Source organism: Rhinolophus sinicus, chromosome 14 (assembly GCF_057876585.1).
Source record: "Rhinolophus sinicus isolate RSI-liver-muscle chromosome 14, RSI-T2T, whole genome shotgun sequence".
Taxonomy (NCBI): domain Eukaryota; kingdom Metazoa; phylum Chordata; class Mammalia; order Chiroptera; family Rhinolophidae; genus Rhinolophus; species Rhinolophus sinicus.
This window is the reverse complement of record NC_142514.1, coordinates 119,545,781-119,569,280: the sequence shown is the minus strand read 5'-3', so window position 1 is coordinate 119,569,280 and position 23,500 is coordinate 119,545,781. Positions and strand designations below refer to the sequence as shown.

The 23,500-nt window shown below is 35.9% G+C and overlaps 1 protein-coding gene and 1 pseudogene across 2 annotated transcripts in view; one reads left to right on the top strand and one right to left on the bottom strand.

Annotated features, from left to right (window-relative positions):
* CNTN5 (contactin 5) overlaps positions 1-23,500 on the top strand; it is a 1,286,475-nt gene that overhangs the window by 293,851 nt on the left and 969,124 nt on the right. The window lies entirely within an intron of this gene.
* Positions 1,945-8,062, bottom strand: LOC109452617 (small ribosomal subunit protein eS8-like; annotated as a pseudogene).

Here is a 23,500-nt window from a genome sequence, read left to right as displayed (position 1 = left end):
TTAATAGAAGAAAAAAATCAAGACATTGAAAAATATGTGGAAAATAAACAACACACTCCTAAAAAACCTGTGGCTCAAAGAAAAAACAATTGTTAATTAGAATAAATTACATAAATGAAAAGTAAAACATAAAATATAAAATTTGTACATTACAATCATAGAAATCTTCAGAGGAATATTTATAGCTATAAATGTCTATATTAATAAAGATGAATAATACCAATATTCATATTTGAAATATTAATTATTACAAGTCAATAATAGTAACCCAATCTTTTACCTTAAGAGACTATATAAAATAACAAACTAAATTCAAAGCAAGTAGAAGAAAACAAATAACAAATATGAGAGATAAAAAATATGAAAAAGGAAAATAAAAACAATGAAGTCAGTGAAACCAAGTCAGGTCTTTGAAAAGGTCATCAAAATAGCCAAACTTTTACCAAGAATGACCAAAATGAAAAGAGGGAAACTCAATTTAATAAAACCATGACCTTACAAAAATAAAACGATAATACAGCTACACAATAAACAATTGTATACCAATGAATTGGATACCTCAGAGGAAGGAATGAGGAGTGACTATTAAAGGATACAGGGTTTCTTTTGGAAGCAATGGAAATTCACTAACATTAGTTTTTGTTGCCAAACTCTCTGAATATACTAAAAATAGTTGAACTATACATTTTAAATGGGTAAATACTATGGTATATGAAATATATTTCAATAATGATTAAAAGAAACAACTAATAATCTTATAATTGAGAAATGTATTTTTAAAAATGTTGGAAAGATTATCTTTAGTGTTTAGAAGTTTCTCAAAGTGGAATGGAGCACCAGAGTGCATTGCGATTTTCAAACAGAAATATGAAGCTGGGAATTAATTTTCTGTGACTGCTATTATAATTCATATAAAGACAAATTTCTTATTTAATATTTACTACAATATATACTATGCAATATTTGAGTTATACTCAGAGAAACAGGTATATAGCACAGCATATATACCTATATGCACATACATCTACATATATTTACATAAGGACGTACAATATATGAAATAGATGTGTTATATATGAATATATAATACATATTATAAGATATAAATAGCAGTTGTCAAGATGTTTCATAACTCTTAAGATATAAAACACAATAATTTAAATAGCAATAGGTATTTAAAAACATTTGTCAATTATGCTAATTCTGCAGTAACAAGAGCCATACTTTTTGCATCTAGTAGAATTTATATACTTATTCAACAGCACCACATTGACCTTACATTGCAGTCTACATGCTCTCAGTGCTTACTTATTTTAGAAGATAATTAATTTTAAATGTTAAATTTTAAAATGTGTTACACTGTATACATATGTTGGAATAGCCTGGTATGCTCATTTTGGTTAGCACTAGACTCTGTTGGTCTCTATTTATAAAGTATTCTGAATAGATAGTGTTACAATGCAAGATAATATAAATACTAAACTTTGAATCAGAGCACATGCTTTTAAATAGCGGATCACTATCCTAATATTAATTAATATTACAAATCCAAAACCCATTTATCTTCAAAGCAATTTAATGCAAGTTAGAGCAAATGATTAAATAGCAGCATAATTATATCTACCTTGTGACTTAGCAAAGATAAGAAATGACACGTGAGATTATAACTGGCGGAAAGATATAGAATATCTTGATCCAAACTATCATCTCTGTAGTTTATTTACATGACACAAAATGTCTGCTGTACCCACCTCTCTCTTTCTTCCTTCTCCTTCCTTCCTTCCTTCCTTCCTTCCTTCCTTCCTTCCTTCCTTCCTTCCTCCCTCCCTCCCTCCCTCCCTCCCTCCCTCCCTCCCTCCCTCCCTCCCTCCCTCCCTCCCTCCTTTCTTCCCTTCCTTCTTTCCTTTTTTCCCACAGAACAATAAGCACCTTTATTGCAAGAGTTCAGATAGGAGGAAGGCGGATATATTTGCCTTTCTGGGCCTTGTTTTTCCTTAGCTAGAACTCCAGCTCCTTCTCTCTAGCACAGAGCCATCTGCTGGGCCACACTGGCCTGGTCCTGAAAGGATGCGTGCGAGAAGCGTGCCCTGCTGGAACTGCTCGTCTAGAAGACTGCTGCTGTGGGCATTCTTTTCTCTTTCATCATATTCCTTCTGAATTTCTTGTTTGCTTTGTTTTCTTTTGCTTAAAATCTCTTCCTCCTCAGGAGTCAGCTTGGCCCCCATCTGCGGCCCAGGGGCCGTGCGTAGTGGGGACTCATAATACCACTGCCGGTACTACCAGTGAGCACGATGAAGTTTTTTACTAGGGTGATGGTGTGGACCAGTGCATTGTTGGACGCACTGCAGACCACATCAATAATCCTTGTTTTGCACACACAACACTCTGAGCTCCAGAACAAGTTCCCCACCTCCAGCCTCAATGTACGGTACTTCTTGCTGCCTCTACGCACATGGGCTGTGTGTATGCAGTGGGTGCCAATCTTAGTGTTGGCAGCAGGGCATCTCGGCTAATATTTATGCTCCTTGTGGTAGGACTTTTTCTTGCCGCCAGTCTTGTGGCACTGGTGCCTGTTGTCCCAAGAGATGCCCAGGGCTCAGTGCCAGCTGGAAAGAGCTGTACTCTCCACTTTCTTTGCTAAATTTTACTCAAAGTGCTTGAATAGCACTCCTATTATGAGTGATTACCATTCTGGGGGTGGGACACATCTTTTAAGTGATTGTTGCAGAATTTCTACAGGTGGTTTAAAGTTTGCAAAAGACAGCAAGGTGACTATATTTATATTAAGAACATCGATTCATCTCCATCTTAAGAATTTCTTTGAAAGTTATTCTCACTCTTTAATAACACTCTACTTTCTAATAAGCAGCATATCCCTAAAATGGCTTAAAATATCTCCTCCTCCTAAACACAGCCTTCATCTGTTTGTTGTCCCTCCAAAGTGTATCCCAGGTTAATGCCTGCATCAATGTAGATAAAGTCCCCTTTCTCCGTGTACCTCGTACTTTGGAAATCACAACTTCTGAAATGATTTAGAGTTAATAACAGTTGTTCTTAATCTGGGGGAAGAGATAAGGAGAACAGAGCTGAGCCTAGGAAACTTGTGATATAAATTACATTTGTCTTGGAAGTGCCAGAACTTTCTGCACACAAGACCTCTCTTATTGCCTGCACTACCCCCAGTAACCTAATGCATCTGTCAAGCCTGATGCATGAAGCGAGTTTCCCAGACAAAGCCTGTGATGAACAGCCCCATATTCCAGAGTTACCTCTCATAACCTCTAAACTCCTCCATCAAAAATATTATCTTTGTATAAGTTAAGTAATCTGATTAAAATCATTCATGTATACATCAATTTGCCTTACTTCAGGAATTGAGGGTACAAAGAAGTTTACGTATCTTTAAATAAATAATTTAGGACTAATTCTACGATCCCTGTAAACATATTCTTCTCTGTTCTGAAAATAATCTAAGAATTACTCTGTGAATAATTCATATTCTCAGGGTACTATCACAATTCTGGCGGCAGCTGATGCAAAACAAAAGTTTTAAACTCAGACTCACTACCTGGGGTTTGGAAAATAGCTCACTACCATCAGAGCAGGATGCTTTGAAGTAGGTTTTAGTGTTGTGCATTTGGGCTACAATTCCTTGCTGTCCAATGAGAATAGATAATCTGTTGGCCACAAGTCTTACTTGTCAAAGAATCAGTAACTTCAGTTCTGAATCATGGTCACCTCCATTGTATAGCCTTTGCTTAGAGATAACTGAGGAATCCATTTTAACTGCTATGGCTTCGATCATGCCTCTATTTGACTGAAGCCCGTATCTCCGTATGGAAAGAATGAAGACATAATTCAGTAGTGGCTGATGATAGTTCTATTTAATGCCCCATTGATGGGTTAATAATATTTTAAATATATTTGACTTTACTATACCTCTCCAATAACCCTAAAGTATAACCACTTTCAACAAAAGTGCTATAGTGCTGGGCTTGATTCAGGAGATGACCCCAATCATAACCATTTCCAAATAAAAGAAGCACATGACTCTAGGAGCAGTCAAGCTGTTAGCTTTAGACAAAAGCAAAATAAATCATAGTGACCAGAACACTGCGTTAGCATGTCTTTGTCTTTCTGAATGAATTATGAAATAAAAATAAATGAACACATAAATAATTCACTCAGTAAAGTTTAATATGTTAGGTGAAAACAGATAGTCTTTATTCCTCCTGTGTTTTCCTAACAGGAAACACTCAATAACATCTGTTAGGAGTTTCACAAACAGCAAAAGTTGGCAGTCTGTGAAGTTTTAATTAAATGAAACAAAAAGAACTTGAGACTTGGTAAAATTTCTGGGTCATTGATGCCTAACATTTATGGAAATAAGAAAATAAATTCCAGGTCAATTTTTCATTGATATATGATGTATTAAAAATGCCCTACCTTTAGGCTATAAGTATATATTCTTTTAAATAACTTAGAAAAACATTTTCTGTAAAATGAAGTTGTAAATTTAAAATCCACAGCACTGTTAGTAATAGTCAGCATTTAGCCTTCTAAAAAGGAAATAGAAAATTGTGCAGTTTTTGTGTTTTGTTTGAAACGGTTTTATCTTTGATAGATTTCTAGAAGGACTTTGAGGAAGAGTGATTGAAACTGAAATTTCATATAGTTTCTTAAAAGTTGGAATTTTATCCAAAGCTATCACACTTTTCTAGGAAACTATATAACAAGTAATAGAGGGAAAACTATACTTAGGTCTTTAAGGTAACCAGCATGGTATTAAGCTTTGTGTCAGAGTAAAAAAACAAATAAATAAGTAAAATGAATTTATGTATTAGACAAATCATTTAAAATACAAGCTATGATATTTGTTATCTCTATACATTGAGGAATTTACTTATCAAACATGAGTTTTATTTTTCTCTTACGTAGAATAATAGTTGTTATGCATTCATACAACAAATGAGATAAGGATATAGAAGCAAGGCAAATATATGAGGCATGTAAATATAAGGTAATAAAAAGGTATATATGATATGTAAATGAAGACAAGAAAATAAAATACCTACCATAGTGCCCAATTAATTACTATAGACACTCAATAAGCTATCACTGCTGGTGTAGTAATTAGCTAGCAATATGGAGATGCTCCCAAGTTATTATTCGGGAGTACGAATTGTTGATGTATACTTCTCTAACTTTTAGATATAAATTGAACTAAAACATTTAAACTATTTTTCCATATTTAAAAGAAAGTTTTAATTGTGGTAAAATACACATAACATAGAATTTACCATCTTAACTATTTTTAAGTGTACAATTCAATAGTGTTAAGTATAAAATTCTTAAACTTTGAAAGTATTAAGGAATTACAAACTCTTGTTTCTGATTTTTTTAAAATATTTGTCTGTAGTAATATAAAATGTGCTGATGGGTATGGCTTCAATTTCCCATTCCCCTTTAATGTGAAAACTGCATTCAAAACCTTCTGTTAGCATTCAAATTAGAAGTGAAAATAAAACAAGTATACAGATTTATTACAATTACTAATGAAATATAAAACTAACTAACATCGACTGTTGTGTTTGGGTTTTTCCCTTGAGATTTAAAATAATACTCAGACTGTATCTTCCTACTCCTTCATTTGACAGCATAGAAAACCGAGGCCTACATAAGTTAAGTGACTTGTATAACAATATATTAATAATTATCTAGCACTAGAACTGAAGAACACTGACTTCTTAAATATTTTTTTCTAAAACTTTAACACATTTTTATTTAAATAAATAAGTTCAAGAGAAAATAATGAATTGTTTTTCTTCATATTGTAATTTTTCTTTTCATGGTGATTTATCTTCTATTCTTTGGTATTGAAGAAATGACTTTTCAGTGTTTTTGTTTTGTCTCTAATAAGACTAAGGTAATGCTTTTGTTATTTTGTTCACTTGCCGAGGACTTTAAAGAAATGTATTCTAAATATATATAACTTCTCTCTGAAAACATTCTGCTTTATCTAACTACAGTATTTGGATAATTATATTATGCTTGAGTCATTTATCACAGATTCATCTGCCTATACCAAAATTAATGTAAGAGGCTTCTATTTGTTGGATCAGAGCTCTAATATCATTATTCAATCTGTGAGCTGCTCCCCATTTGAATCAATAAAAGGCTGAGAGGTCTTGACAAGCTATATTTTTTCTAATATTGATCTTGATGACCAAGCTGGTGCCCTAGAGTCTAACCATTGATTTTAAAGGGAAGGTCTGTCAAGTTGGAGGCCAATTGTATGCTATTAAACAGATCAGGTCTTGTAATTAAAGAAAATGTCAGCCTGTCATATTTTATAAAAGGGTCATGGGAATATTTTCACACAGTTTTCAAGCAAATTAGAAAGTATGCAGACCTGCTGGAGCCAAACACATACACCAAGCCCAGCATAAGCTTATGCAGAAACTAAATCAATGTTCAAATGGTAGTGATTCATTGGCTTTCTGTTTTCCCAAGACTCAATGATTTAAGAAATAATTTATGATCCCTGGCTTTAATAACATGCACTGCTGCATCAACTTAAAATGCATCAAACTCTTCTGAAAGAAAGTAACATCCAAATGAAAAGCTAATTTACTGTCAGGATAATGGAGAATATCCAATCTGTACTCTACAGTCTTTGCTTCCTTTCTGTTTCCTTTCAGTACCAACTGTAAAACATAACTTCTTACATCATTTGTATTACATATTTTCTTTATTCATTCAAGAAACATTCACAGAGAACATACAAGTAAAGAGCTGTTGAAGAGTTCATATTAGAGTAGAAGAAAAAGACCAGGAAAACTGACATCATATTTGTTGTAATAAAGGTATAGATAGTACATGTGCTTTCAAAAAGTGAGCGAGTGACTAACTTATGGATATTTAGGGATGTTTTTGCAAACTATCATTGAGATGAGTTTTACTGTATAAAAAATTGAGTCTTTGACAATTTTATAAAATGACATGATAAGGTCTTCTTTATGTGTTAACATTGATTTCTGAGTTTAGGGATATAACAAAGATGATAATAAAATACAAAGATGTTAAAAATGTAAAGCAAAATACCAAAATACCAAGAAGAAAGCAGACCAAGAGCACAAATAAACAATTTCCTAAGGAGGAAATACAAATAAGTATAAGCATTCAGAAAAATGTTCATCCGTTATTTTTTCAAGTATTGAATATGTCCCAATCTCTCTTCTTTCTTTCTGGAATTCCTATTGGACGTATGTTAGGACTTTTGCCCACATGACTGTATGATCTTATTTATGCTTTTTTCCTTTCACCCTTATTAAACCCTCCCAGCTTAAGTTTGCATAATTTCTGTTGACCTTTCTTCAAATGTATTGATGTTACCTTTGGCTGTGTTGAGTATGTTGTTAATCCCAGTCAATGAGTAATGCTTGGTATTATATATTACCACTTTTAAATATAGATTTAATTTCTGTGTATTATAATTCTGTAAGATATGTCAACTATTTTCCATAGTTTTTCTGTTTATTTAATGTTAGTCATAATTATTTTGAAATTATTTTCTTCTAACTCCAATATCTGGATTTTTATGAATATGCATCTATTAACTATTTTTTTCACTTTTCATCAGTTATTTTTCCTATTTATTTAAATATCTAGTTTGTTGTTACTGTTTTCTTTTGTTTTTTATACTGGACATTGTAAGTGACACAAATTGTTGAGATTCTAACACAAGTATTTGTCGTCTAAAATAAGGTTGTACTTTATTCTGGTAGACACCTTGATGCTGAAGAGCCCTAGGTTTTACTTTGTTAAGTTACTTTGTTTTTAATTATTATTTTCCATAATCTTAAAGCATAGCTCTTATTATTATGTCATGGTTCTTACTCCAAGTTGCATGGCCTTTGAGGGGTTCCAATGGAAAGAACAGGGTGTCCGCTACAATCTCTGCAATCTGGCTAGGCCGACACTGGGAGACCCCAGATTCTTCACTTGTTCTCAGCCTCACACTTGTTCTCAGCCTCAGCTTACTGCTTCTGAAAACTTCCATAGTGTTTTACCCTATGCATTTGCAGTCCAAAAATTGGACAAGGATAAATATTTCCATACAAACATCTGAGATGTTTTATACACAATTCCCCTTCATTCAGGATCCTGATGTTCCATCAGTCACAGCTACTTCTGTAGTAGTCCCAAATTGTATAATGCAGCTCGTCCACTTATCAAGACTATTGCTCCTTATTTGGGCTCTACATTCCTACACTAAAGTGCAGAAAATATCTTAAGGCATAGATAAAGGTGGTATTTATTTTGTGCACTCACATATCTAAAGAGTCCTATCTTGGCTATTGTCCAATGCCAGAAATCAGTTGTTTTATATAATAATACTCAGCAAACAATTGTTCTATATAATTCTGTTCAGAAATAGACATACAGATTAATCTCAAAATTACTGCACTGAGTGAAAGACAGACAAAAAGATCACAGCATATGACTATTATATAAAAAAACTAGAAAATGTGAAGCAATCTATAGGTATCAGCAGTTACCTGGTAAAGTCATTAGAGAGGAGGATTACAAAGAGGCATAAAGAAATGTTTAAGGGCATTGGAATTGTTCATCATCTTGATTGAGGTGATGGTTTCATGGGGGTATAACTATAACAAAACTCATACAACTTTTCACTTTAAATAAGTACAGTTTAGTGTATGTCAATTATACCTCAAAAATTGTGAATATACACAAATGTATGAGTAATATACAGAGGGTGCCACAAACATGTATACACATTTTATGAAAGGAAAACTATATTAAAATTTTAATACTCAATGTATACTGATTACAAAAGATGAATATAAGTCACGTATGACTTCTGCAATTACAAGAGGTGCTCAAAGTGGTTACCATAAGTGTCGACACACTTCTGATTATGGCAACCTACTGCTTGAGCAACATTGACCAAAGTGTCCACTTGTATACATTTTTTGGCATATATATATATACGTATATATATACACACACATATATGTATATATATATATATATATATATATATATATATATATATACACACATACATATATATACATATATATGTATGTATACATATATATATGTTTATATATAAAGAAAGATACACGATGGGGATGAAAAAGTATAGCAAAACCATATAAAACCAAAAAGTATAGCAAAATTAATATAGTAATTTTATGAAGCAATTCTGTAATGTACATCAAGAGATTAAATTTTTTTCAACTTCTTAGATACTAACTCCAAGGAAATGTTATAAACTGTAAACAAATGTGTTTTCAGAAAGGTGTTTACAACAGCATAATTTCAAGTCTCAAAAAACTTGATGCAAGATAAATGCCCAACAATAGGGCATTCTTAAATAATGGCATAGACATATAATGAATTGTGGGGTTAATTATTACATTACAGTTTTTTTAATAATAGAGTTTTCTATTTTTTGCCCCTCTTTACCCTTTTGTTTTTATTGAAGAACATCACAGACAAATACATTTATCATAAGTGTACATTTTAATAAATTTTTAAACAATATGTAGAACTGTATAACCACCATACCAATCAAAATACAGAATACTTCCAAACTGAGAGGTACCCTTTTGATACTTTCATTAAATTGATAACATAAATGGGCAACTGTTTCCTAATTTATATCACCGTATATGAGTTTTGCCAGTTTTTGGAATTAATGCGAACTACATTACAAATATTCTTGCATCTTGAAGTTTACCTTAAAATATTATTTTGAGATTGTTCATTCTATTGTGTATCAGAAGTCTTTGTTTTTATTTGTGAAAATATATCATAGTTTATTAATTCTCTATTGATTGAATTTTGTCAAACATTTTTCAGCAGTTATTAAGATGAATATACCCTTTTTTCTTCTTTATTCCATTAATATAATTCATTAATTTGATAAATTTTTAAATAGGAAACCCATATAGCATTCTTTTCCACTATGTCGTGATATGCTATAATTTTATATATGCAACATTTACTTTGTTAATTTTTGTCAAAAAATTTTGAGGCCATATTTAAAAAGAAATCTATATTTTCTTTATTTATGTCAGTTAAAATTGGCTTCATTATTATTTTACATTAATTTCAAGTGTATAGCAGAGTGGTTAGACATTTATATAATTTATACAGTGATTCCCCTGATTAGTCTGTCAGTTTCTATGTATTAGGTAGGGCTGCTATGTCTTCTGGTCTTAGTAGAGTGGTCTTATGTGTTAGGTGTGCTGTGGGGCTCAGTGATGCAGTCTTTGCGGTCACCTGAGCCGTGCACTCTACATAGGTCCCTTGTGTGGGTTGTGTATTGCCCTCCTCTTGTAGTTGAGCCTTGGTTGATAACTACACATCAATGGGAGGGACTGACCGTCAGGCTCACTTGTTGTGAGGACTGGCCTTGACTACAGTGGAAGGGCTGACCCTACAGGATAGAATCTGCCTCAGCAGGATTATGGTGCCTTCCCAACCTGCCCTTTGGGTGTGTCATACTTGGAGGCATCTGGGTAATGCTGCAGCTCATTTTGAAGGTGGCCACTGGAAGCGCCAACCCCAGGACCACCTTGGAGTGGATCACCTATAGGTCAAGTTCAGCTACAGCCCATGCACCACCTGGGGCCACCCAGCAGGAGCCACAAAAAATCAGCAGATGACTGCCACACATGCTTTGATTGGAAGCTCTTTATGAGGCCAAGCCACAAACCAAGGCTGACTGCGCTAGTGTTGAAATTAGGGCTGTTCAGCCAGAGGTAGAGGACATACTCAAGCCAGATGCTGTTTATCTGGGTTCCATGAACTTTTGAGTTACCCTAGGAAAGTCTGCAGCTTGAGCCAAGGCAGGCAATTTGTACGCAAAAGCCACTGGAAGACGCTTTTGTGTGCCAGAAAGTTGGGCAGGGCGGGGTCTTGATTTGCCAGGGCATAGCAACAAATGGTGGACTCAGATATGGCAGCCACCTGCATCCACACACCAGGAAGGGGAGGACTCAACAAAGAAACAATAGTTTCCACCAGCTCCTCCATCCAGGAGAAAGCAACTTCTCCAGCTCTCTTCCCAAGCCAGGCAACTTAGTTCCCCACCATGTGTCCCTGCCACCTTTCCAGCTGCTGCCCCAGAACTGGAGCTCAGAGCCAGTGATTCCATTGGTGGGTAAGCCTATGTGTGGTCCCTTTAAGAGGTGCACCTGTGAGTGCAGCCGCCCACCATCTCACTCAGTCATAATCACCGCTGGTTTTCCCTGCCAGAAATTATGGGGACTTCTTTCCCCAACACTGAAACCTTCGGCTGGGATGGGGGTGGGATCTCTTGTTCCGCTGTGGGATCAGGGGACCTCCACAGCCACAATACCCTCCCAATCTTTAATGGTAACATTGCAGGTGTGGGACCAGCCCATTTAGCATCTCTGCCCCGCCTACCAGTCTTGGAGTGGCTTCTTCTGCACTTCTTTATTTGTAGAGCTTCACTTCAGTACGAAGCAATTCTCAATGATGGTTGTTTTGTAATTTAGTTATAATTTTGATGAAGTCGTGAGAGAAGGTAACCACAGTGTTACCTACTGTGCCATCTTGGTATCTGCTTTATCTAACCTACTGTTGATTCCCTGTATTCTTTATTTCTGTTATTTATTATTATTATTATTTCTGACTGGTTCTTTTGTATGTTTTCTATCTTCATTTTTTTATGTGTCCTGTCTCTTTGTTGAAGTTCTCCCTGATATCATTAAGCATCCTTATTACCAGTGTTTGGCACTCAGTGTCTGATAGCTGGCTTGTCTCCATTTTGTTTAGTCGTTTTTCTGGAGCTTTGTTATGTTCTTTTATTTGGGGCATGTTTTTGTCTCCCGATTTTGGCTGCCTCCCTGTGTTTGTTCTTTTTTATTAGGCTGTGCTGTGTCATGCAGGGTGTCAGGCGGTGTTTCTGGTCCTGCTCCCCACATAAGAACACAGGACATGGTGAAGCCAAAAAGGAACACCCATGGAGCCATAGATAGGAGAGTCATACCACTATATTCTCACTGGCAGCTGGGTTGGAGACACAGGAAGCAGGAGCCACCCTATCCACATCCTGCCATCTACTTCTCTGTGCCAACAAACCTTACTTGCTAGGTGCAATCTGCCATGCTAACTGTAATCCCCTTTTGCTAGCTCAGCCACCATCTTCTTGCTAGCCCCCACTTTTATTCTAGTGTAGCCACAGCGTTATATGAGTGGCCAATAGCTCACTGGTTACAGCTGACGGCCAACTATCTGTCACAACTAGCAATCACAACTAGCAATCACAGTTGATGGCCATTTACTACCCAAGTGACCACCTTTCCATGTGAGGGTGAGAGACTGGAAACTGTACTCCTGACTCTGTCCCCACAGGCTGCTATGTCTCCTGGTCATAGTAGAGTGGCCTTATGTAATATGTGTGCTGTGGGGTTCAGAGGCACAGTCTTCCTGGTCATCGGAGTTGAACACTCCAAGTGTGTCCCTTGTGTGGGTTGCATGTGCCCTCCTCTTGTAGTTGAGCCTTGATTGCTATTTCCATGTCAGTGGGAGAGATTGACCCTCAGGCTCATTGGTAGTGAGGACTGGACGTGACTACAGTGGAGGAGATGTGGTACAGGGACTGATCCTACAGAGCAGGATCTGCCTAAGCAGGGCTCTGGTGACTGCCCAATCTGCCCCTTAGGGTGTCGTCCTTGGAGGCAGCTGAGTGATGTTCCAGCTAATTTCAAATCTGGCCACAAGGTGCTCCAACCCCAGAGCTACCTGGGAGGGGACCTACTGAGGTCAAGTTCAGCCACAGCCCATACCCCACCTAGAAGGAGCTGCAAAGCAATTTAGTTATTGGCCACTACCCATGCCATGCTTGGAAGTACCTTGAGAGGCCAAGCTGCGAACCAAGTCTGGCTGTCACTAGTGCTGGGCTTAGGGATGCTCTGTCAGAGGCATGGGACATGCTCCAGCCAGATGCTACTTCTCTGGATTCTGCAAACCTTTGAGAGACTCTAGGAAAGTCTGCAGCATGAGCTAAGGCTGGTGGTTTGTATGAAATAGCCACTGGAATCAGCTTGGCTGTGCCTGAAAGTTGTGCACCGTGGGGTCTGTAATCACCAGTGTGTGGTGAACAAATGGTTTAGCCATCTTGATGGAAGCTGCCTGACTCTGCATGCTGGGACAGGAAAAGCTCAACAAATGCTTCTGCCAGCTCTTCTGTCTGGGAGAAAGCTGCCCTCCAGCTCTTATCCTACAGCCAGACAACTCATTTTTCCTCAATATGTCCCTGTCACCTCTCTAGCTGCTGCCCCAGTGCTGGAGCTTAGAGTCAGTGATTTTGTCAGGAAGTAAGTACCGTGCGATCCCTTTAAGAGGAGTGTCTGGGACTCCAGCCACCCTCCATCTTACTCAGGCACAATCTCTGCTGGTTTTCACAGCCAGAAGTTATGGGGACTTCTTTCTCTGGCACTGGAACCCTGGGCTAGAGAGGGACTGGGGGTATGAGGGTGGAAAGCTCTGCAGCCGAGATATCCCTCCCAGTTTTTAATGGTCGCATGCAGGTCTGGGACGAGCCTGCTCCGAGTCTCTGCCCCTCTTCCTAGTCCCAAGATGGCTTCTCCTGTATGTTCTTAGTTATAGGGCTTTGGTTCAGCAAGATTTCAGGTGATCCTCAATGATGGTTGTTTTGCAGTTTAGTTGTAATTTTTGATGTGGTCATGACAGGAGTTAAGCACAGCATTTATCTACTATACCAATTTGACGTGGTGATCCTAAAATTTTTAAAAATAATTTTCACCACATATAGTTGTTTCACTAGGGAGACGATCCAAAGAGATCATCACACTATCATTCTTGAATCAGTTTCTTGGGTACTCTTTTTTATTTATAACAAGATATTCATATTTTGATCTTTTCCAAAGGTATAAAAATATCCTGACTTTAAATTTATTTTAACTGGTTATTGAAATACAGGCCTTTTCAAAAAGTTTAATTCATGAAATCAATAGCATTGTAATTTTAGGAACTTGCTATTTTGTTGTATTAAAATTGACCATATCCTTAGCTGTTTATATAACATTCCAGCACCTGTACCTCTCTGACCTACCTCAAAACATCAAGGAAAGATTTTTAAATATTTTTGTAGCTTCTTCTTTTTATCTGAAAATTATTTTTTCCTCCTATTTACTGTCTAGAAATATAACCTACAAAATTATATTCAGACTTTTATACCTCCTAAACCACTATCTCTGAAGACGTCATAACAGATGACTGCTTTGTTGACTGCCACTGCCTTTTAGCCAACAGAGAAATTTTAAGATGCTTTAATTCATTCTTTGACTGTGATCAGGCTTACATCATCTAAAATAAATATCAGAAATGCAGGAGAGAAAATTTCAGTGCAATTTGAGTACATATTTTACATTAATCCAACAAACAAAAACAAAATGAAACAAAAAAATCAAATTAAATAATACATACAGTTACAAATATATTATTTGCTTCCTCAAAAATTGCAATGTAGTGGTGTTGCTGGAAAGCTAAAAAGATATAATACCATGTGCATGGAGTAAAGACAACATATGTTGTTTCAAAAAATGATCCTGCCACATACTTGCTTTTTGACCTGAGGTAAATTATAGGCCATCTATGAGCCTTAGATTCTTTTTATGTTAAATATGATGACTACTTTACAGAATTGTTGTAAACATTAGATAATGTTACACACATTGCATAAGCTTCCCAAAATACATTTTTCTCTATATAATGTTTAATATCCTCCCTTTTCATTCAGTAGATGGCAATATCATATACCCAGGCAGTTAAGAAAATGGGCTCTACTCAATCTGCCTACAATAAATTTTATGGTATTGGCAAATTATTGAACATTTTTGATAGGACTGCTGTTACGCATAGTTCAAATAGTGTATGTGAAGTGCAGAGAACACTGCAGCATTTTATAAGTATTCGATAAATATTAGCCATCATTATTATAGCCTTAAAGCAATCCTATATGACAAATAGGAAAATAAAAGGAATTCAGAAAAAATAAGGTAATTGTTTCAAGTCCTTCAACAATTAAGTGGTAAAACGCAATCAGAAGCATACAGCTAGGATTGCAGGTCTTCTATTAAAAAGAAATGACAAGATTTTAATGAATGTAGTCATGTTACTCATAGGCTGGAAAAAAGAGAGTGGTTTTAGTCAAAAGAGCAGAAGGAAGACAGAGGAGAAGAGGAGGTCCTAGAACTACTTGGAATTATACCACACTCAATTTTCCGTAGACAGATGCTGTCCTCTCAGGCATCATAACATTATCCAAAATTGTGAGGTTGGTTTTGTTGTTATTTTTCCACTATTGCTATTTTTTTTGTAGAATACTAAGTTCAATAAATAGAGATCAAATATAAATCAAATAAGATACATTTATCAGCATATAAATTCAAACTAGGAAAACAATTTCATAAATATAGGTCATAATTCAGGAGTAAAAGCAAATTATCTTGAAATAGGTAAATCATTGTGACCCATTCTCAGCTTGAATTATTTGTACTTTGACACAGATCTTCACTTCTTTGATTATAAAAATCTTATTAATTCATTTTTTATTTGAATCATTCACGTCTAACATCAACACATCCATCCAATAATTTATTCTAGACTTAAGACTTCTGTAGACAGCTAAAAATGTGCTAAGCTGTTAACATTGAAACAGCAGGAAAATTCTCACCTATTGAATGAGAGGCCAAAATGGTTTATTAAGGATTGGATGGGGGTCCTTCCTGCTAAGGTGAATTTAATTTATCACTAAACACAGACTCTGTAAGTGAAATAAAGCATCTTAAAGTATACATTTTCAAAGAAGGATCAATTTATATAAAATTGATAATCAACAATTTTGTTTCTTAATTATAAAGGCTATTTAACAAAGCTTATTTAAACTGTCTGCAATAATCAAGACAACTGTAAAGCAAATATTTAATCTAATCATTTGCATATGGAATAGGAAATACTGTTTTTTTGCAAAATTTTCATAATTTTATATTATTGCAGCCTGAGTTATAGCCTAGACTTTATTGACTTAATAAGGAATTTGTCCATAAAAAGATATTCTAGAATGAGCATATGCTGTACTTTAAATAAAGAAGAATGGAGCACATTGTCTTGCTCTTAGGTATGTGGGGGCATGAGACAGAAAGTAGATTTGAGACTAGATTAGCTCAAAGGGATCAGAAATGCATAATATGTGAAATCATCTGACCATTTATGAGCAATTTGAAGACCTAAGTCAGCAAATGTTTAATAAATTGAATAATGATAGTTTTGAAAGTATGTAGGGCTTCTCAGTGGGATTAAAGCCATATCAAATAAGTTTAATGAACAATCATTCAACGATTTAATTGATAAAAATAATTATTTATTCCTCGTCCAATTGGAGTGTGTGAACATGTATATGTTATAAAATATTTTTATTAACTGAAATATTTTAACAATCCACAATTCCTCCTCTAAAATAAATTAACAACTGTACAGATATAGTTCGATAAACACTGTATATCCTATTATTCTGCTACATGAAGAATTTTGAATTGCTGTTAAATTCATTTCATGAATATGGATATGTCACATCATATATAGTTGAACATACAGCATCTCATTCTAAATAACTACTTTCACTGGTTCAGTGGTGACTATATATGTAAAGACTAGTTTTACTTTTATAATAAAATAGGAAGAAAGAGTATTTAATTTCTGGATAGGGAAAGAGAAAATTCAGCCTTCATTGGAGCAAGATCAGAAGCAATTTCAGTTTGGAAGGAAAAGTCCAAGTAATTGACTGGCACACAGCCAGGGATATGTTACAATGACACCAACAACGACTACTGCTTCTATTAATTAACAATAGCATGTAGAGGAGAGTAGAAAAAGGGAAGAGAGAGAATGTGAGATGAGAGAAGGAAGAAGGGGAGGGGGAGAGGTGTCCAAGTGTAATTAAAATATCCATAATTCTTTAAGATGTGAACTGTATTAGGATGTGAAAAGAATATAGTGGGAAGATGAAAGGAGAGTGGCTTCACGGAAGAGATAATATTTATTGTGTACAATAAACGGTGTTTTTGGTTGTTTGTTTTGTTTTTTTTAAAATTAGGGATTCTGATTCAGTAGGTCTGGGGTGAACCTGAGATTCTGCATTTCTCACAGTCTGCCAGATAGTGCTGATGTTGCTGTTCTGCAGACAGCACTGTGAGTAGCGAGGTAATAAAGAATGGGGAAGATTTTGATGTCTGCGAGGTTGGACAATTAAGTTCATGAACTCATCCTAGAAAATGTGCTACATACCTCATTGATGAATGTCACTACAGTCACCATCAAAGTACTCCCCTTGGGAAGGTATGCACCGATGCCAGCACCTAGTCCACCCTTCAAAGCAATTTTGGAGCTCTTTTTTTGGAATGGCCATCAGAGCTTCGTCATATTATCCTTGATGACATGAATGTCATCAAAATGTTTTCCTTTCAATATTTCCTTTACATTCAGGTAAAGAACAGTCATTGGGGGCCAGATCAGGTGAGTAGGGAGGGTGTTCCAATGAGTTGTTTGTTTACTGGCTAAAAACTCCCTCACAGACAGTGCGGAGTGAGCTGGTACATTTTTGTGATGCAAGAGCCATGAACTGTTGGTGAAAAATTCAGTTTGTCTAACTATTTCACACAGCCTTTTCAGCACTTCCAAAGAGTAGCCTGGTTAACTGTTTGGCCATTTGGTACAAATTCATAGAGAATAATCCCTCTGATATCAACAAAGGTTAGCAGCATTGCAACACGTTCAGGAACTTGATTGTTCCTCACATTCCTGGCAAAGTGAAGAGTACACATTATTACATCATTGAAGAATGAAAGCATTTGGTCTGGTGAGCATACTGAGACTATCAGGTAATGAAGATGAGGAAAAAATAGACCTTAAATAGCCTCAAGCTAAAGATCCTGAACTTTATTGATTCATTGATTGATTAATTGATTGATTTTGGCAAAGGGCAGGCTACAAATGCCTTTGTTCATAAGTGTGGCACTGTAGTTTTGTTTGAAAGGAAGCAAACAATTACAGCTTAAAGGATAGGACAAAATGAGGTAGTGAGAGAAAGAGGCAAGGGGAAATTGTTAGGAGGCCGCTGCCATTGCCCAAGAGAGAAAAGCACCAGGAAAGTCATTAGTATTGAAGATGGAAATGAGTGTCCAGATTTGGCACCTATTTCTGAGTTACCATCACAGAATAGAGTAAATTATTAGATGGGATAATCAAATGTCAAGGAAAATGATGCTTTATATTTTGTTTTCTTAATATTTTATTTTGCTTTTGCAAGCAAATGAGTGAATTAAAAAGTGAAAGAAAAATAGGTAATATTTAAAAAGTAAAAGTAAGAGGCGGTGTGACAATAATGAGGTTGGGGACCTATAAAATATCCATATGTGTATTGATTGGACACTTGGAGGTTTGGAAGATAAATACTAGGAATAGGTCATTAATGTTGATTAATTAGAGAGTGAAGGGGACTATACTGATAGAAAATATACAGCAAGCCTTTTTTTCATGACGATTTCTTTTAATTAGAAGGCTACTCTAAACTTAGCAAAGCAATTTTAATAAAATGATACAAATGATAGCAAAGGAAATGAATTTGTGTACTTTGTGGGAATGTGTGCATATGTGTATATAAATCTGAAATATGGATTTGGGAGAATAATGCCCATGATATTTGTCCTTTTAACTGGATGATAAAAGGAGCATGTGACCCTTTTTTTTTTTTTTTTTTTTTTTCCCCCTGCAGGGGTCATTCCTATTTTCTAATCATGTGCTCTGGTCACAGATGTCCCCAGAAAAAATGTCCACAAGCTTTGCTCCAAGGCCAAGGGCATCTTTCTACATACGTTGACAAATAGTTTAGTAAATTGCCATAAACAAGATTGAAGCTGATGGTAACTGCAAATCATAAAGTAATTGATGATGCCAAGCAGTTTGTCAATATTCATATCCCTGACATCCTGTGTGTGGAGAAAGGCATCTTTCTACTCCTAATAGTTGTTATGCATTGTGCTAAAATCACATAAGAGAGCTTTAGGGAAGACAAGACATAATAAAATTCATTTTTGAATTTTTGTAGTAAGTTCTAGAAGTTCTTGTAGATTAAGAAATCACTTCATGGATTGATCATTTCTACCTAGAGCTGGTCAATTTTTTCCAATTAGAACTGACAGAGTTATCAAAATAAACATGTAAATGTTGCCCGTCTCTCCTCTATTTGATGTTTTCAAATATACTCTCTTCTCCATGGAAGACTCCCATATTGGGAATTGGGGAACACATTTTAATTCAAGCCATTTTCTCCCATGAATCACATGTTTAGGAATCACAAAGCCGTAATATTCTAAGCAACACAGTTAATCTTCAATTTTGAAATTATACTTTTAAACAGAGGCAAAAAATATCCTTCTTTCCCTTAATGTGAAGCAAATCCCTCTGCTTCAATTAATAGCAATTGGAGGAAAGAGCGAAAGCCGAAGTCCAGCTCCAAGCAGCGTATAAAGAGATGATTAGGGACTCTGGCAGCCAGCCAGACTGCCAGGATGTTTTTCATGGGTGTTACTTTACTGACAATACTTTCATGACATTTGTACCTTGACACCAGGAGTGCTAACAGCTGCAGTGCCAGAGGTAGAAAGGCAGAAAAGACCTTTCTCAGCTATAGTTGCTCTCACAGATTCTAAGCACCCTAAGAGAATAGTCTATAAAAACTGGTTTCAGCCTGCTATCTCCTTTGTGAAGCTTTTTGCTTTGGTATATAAAAAGCAGTTTTGTCCTATGACATTGGACTTAGGGGAGATAAGAGTTTCTCAAGATGGAAGACATGTATGATAAATGTGTGACTAATGGCAGTAAGAAGGTTGGTCAGGGAGCTCATGGTTTTATGAAATGAAATATTTCAACAACCATTTCTGTACTTGGTTATTTGCTACAGGCAGCCCTTGTGACCCCTCAGTGAGGAAGCCAAAGAGGACTAAAAGAGAAAAATTCTAGTTATCTTCAAGTTGGATGGTGTTCTTAACAAATAGTGACAGATATAACAGTATGACTTCTAGTGGCTGCTAATAATGGTAGAGCTTTAGGCTGTGGAGAAATGAGAAAGGTTAGAAGACAAGTGCATATACGTGAGAAAAGAGTTCAAATGATAAAAGGTGAGATGTGGTTTTAGGAAAGTTTATTTTTGAGACTCTGCCAGACTGTCTTGCTGTATTCAGAGTTATTCTTGGCATATCAGTGTGTCACTAACATGGACATAGTCTCGAGAACCAAGGTCTTAAAAGGCATATGGTACTATTTGCTATCAGGGAGCCATTATGCATTGATAGTTGTTTTTTGTATGTTAAGCTACTTCCTTATTTTACTGTTGCTACTGTTTTGGTCTTAGAAATGGGAAAAAATCTTTAGCTAAACATAATTAACTTTCCATAGTTGCAAGAGCATTTAGGAGACATTCTAAAATAATTAACTTACTATAAGAAAATTTCCTATAAATTTTTCAATCACTAATACTTTATAGAATATGAGTTATTGTAAAGAGTATTTATTTTTAATTTCATGATAAGTGAGCTGTCTGTAGTTTTCTGACAACTCCATTGTGGGGACAGAGCCAGGAGTGCAGTTTCCAGGCTTTCGGCCTCACGTGGAAAGGTGCTGGCTCAGGTAGTAAGTGGCCATCAACTGTGATTGGATGGCCATCAGCTGTGGCTAGTTGGCTGTCAGCTGTAACCAGTGAGCCATTGGCCACTAATATAACTGCTGTGGCTATGCTAACAGCAAATGGGGGCTAGCAAGAAGATGGTGGCTGAGCTAGCAAGCACGGAGTGTGGTGGAGTGTGGATTGTGGATCATGTGGCTCCTGCTTCCTGTGTCTCAAACCCAGCCGCCAACAAGAATATAGTGGTATGATGCCCCATCTATGGCTCCGTGGGTGTTCCTATTTGGCATCACCATATACTGCGTTCTTGTACAGGGAGCATTTTGACCTCACTATGTTCTGTGTCCACCCACTGAGAGCAGGAGCAGAGTCCCTGCATTACAGGGAGAAATAAGTAATCTATTAATAACTGTCAATAAATTATGCTAAAAGAATCAGGAAGGGAAAGAAAAGTATAATTAAGCATAACTCAATCACTGTGCCCATAATTTTCTTTTTTTTTAATGTGCATTCTGAGGTCCAAGGAATTAAGAGAACTAGGTGATTTTGTGTAGCTAATGAGTAGCTAGAATTCAGTATGCCAGCTCCCAACTTCAGGGGTTTTTTCTAAAGCAATATCCCTGGACATGCTTAGGAAGTCAAATATCAGAGTATTTTTTTCTTTTGGCACTTATACCATGATTCAGGTCAACATGCAAACCTCAACTTGTATTGAAGAAATCTAAATAAATTGATGAAATATGATGACATTACAGTATAGTAATTTTAAAAACTTGAATATTAAGTACTTTTTATAATTAATTCTCAATTGGGCAATCATAGAGAGAAATTTGGGAGGGGGAGAGGGAACTGAATCATCCAAAATATCCGCAGGGAAGTCTGCACATTTTTTCCATTTCATTGCTAATGAGTCATTTTCACCTGACTCCTGCTCCCACCACTCCCCACTGAAGAACCAGCTGTCAGTTTCCACAGCTGAGTGGGTTTGGTACCAGACAGGTGGCAGCAGGGTGGGGAAGAAATCGTGTCAGTGGGATGTAGTTAATCTGAAATTAGGGTGACCCACCTGGTATCATTAAAAATTGACTGGATATCATAAATGGTTCACTACAATATAACTAACACTTAAAAGTTAAGGTTTAAGTATTCTTGATAAGACAAATAAGAATATTTGTCATTAATTGAGTATTTGAGCAGTCTTCTACATAGTATTAAAGTCCATTTAGAAATAACAATTTTTTTCATCTTGCATATAGAAAAAATGAACTGGACTATGCCATTTTGGATTCTGACATTTACTCACTCTCACCTTGTACTGTAGGCTCTGAAAAAAATGTATCTTGAAATCAATAAAACCCAGTTAAAGCTTAAATGGCCTAATATATCTGGAAGTGTTTTGTAAACTGATATTTAATAAGTGTATTTGTATGTAAATGACAGCTATCATTGGTATTTATTCAATGGACTATTTTAATTCTCACAGCCTGGAATATAAGTCTAAGTTCCTAAATGTACTCATAGCTAACAAGGTCCCTAACCACATGACTCAACTCATCTTCCTGACTACAACTATGGCCATCTAATCTTGATTAAGTTCTTATGTTTTCCTCAGCTTGGAAGTTACCTTCTCCTGAACATATCCCCTGAATGCTCAGGAATGGTCTGGGTGCCCTCCCTATGATTTCTTAGCTCCAGGCTGACCTCTCTATTATGGTACTTCTCACACAACACTGAAATTGGCTTTTTACCAGTCTTGCTCTCTCACTGGTTCTGCTTAAGGGTAGGTCTTTATCTCCTTCACATTTGAATTCCCAATAACTAGCATAGTGGATAACACATGATGAAGACAATAATAAGTACAGTCATATTGCAAAATGACATTTCCATTAATGACAGACCACATATACCATGGTGGTCGTAAGATTATAATGGATATGAAAAATTTCTGTCACCAAGTGATGACATAGCTGTCCTAATGTCATAGAGCAAAGCATTATTCGTGTTTGTGGTGATGCAGGTGTAAACAAGCCTGTGTTGCCAGTTATAAAAGAATAGCATATTAAATTATGTACAGTACATAATACTTGATAACAATAAGTAACTGTTATGAGTTTGTGTTTACTATACTATACTTGTATTGTTATTTTAGCATGTAGTTTTTCTACTTATAAAAAAAAGTTTGCTGTAAAACAGTATATTAGACTATGCTGAAACAGTAGGTTATGCAGGCAGCAGCCTCATACATCTTGTGTATAGGGAGTCTCTTGATTGCATCACTTTCTCTTGTGTTTGATTTAATCTTGTGTTTTGTACAGTGACATGCTGTACAGACTTGTAGATTGGGAGAAATAGGCCATACCATGTAGCCTAGGTTTACAGTAGGCTATACCATCTAGGTTTATATAAGTATACTCGATGATGTTCTCACAATGACAAAATTGCCTAATGCTGCATTTCTCAGAATTTATCTGCATTGTTAAGTGACACATGACTTTATCTGTCTATCAATCTATCTACTATCTATCTTCATCTATATGTTACTGAGGTCAATTAGTTTTATGCATACATAAAAGTACAGGTGCATATAAATAAGAAAATAACACTCATTCCTAGCCATTTATCTTATCTGCACTCTATGCAATTATGGCTACAGCATGCAGATTATTTTAATGTGGGCTGATCTGGGCTGCAGGGAGACCTATTCAATGGCAAATGCAGAAAATATGCTCATTTAAA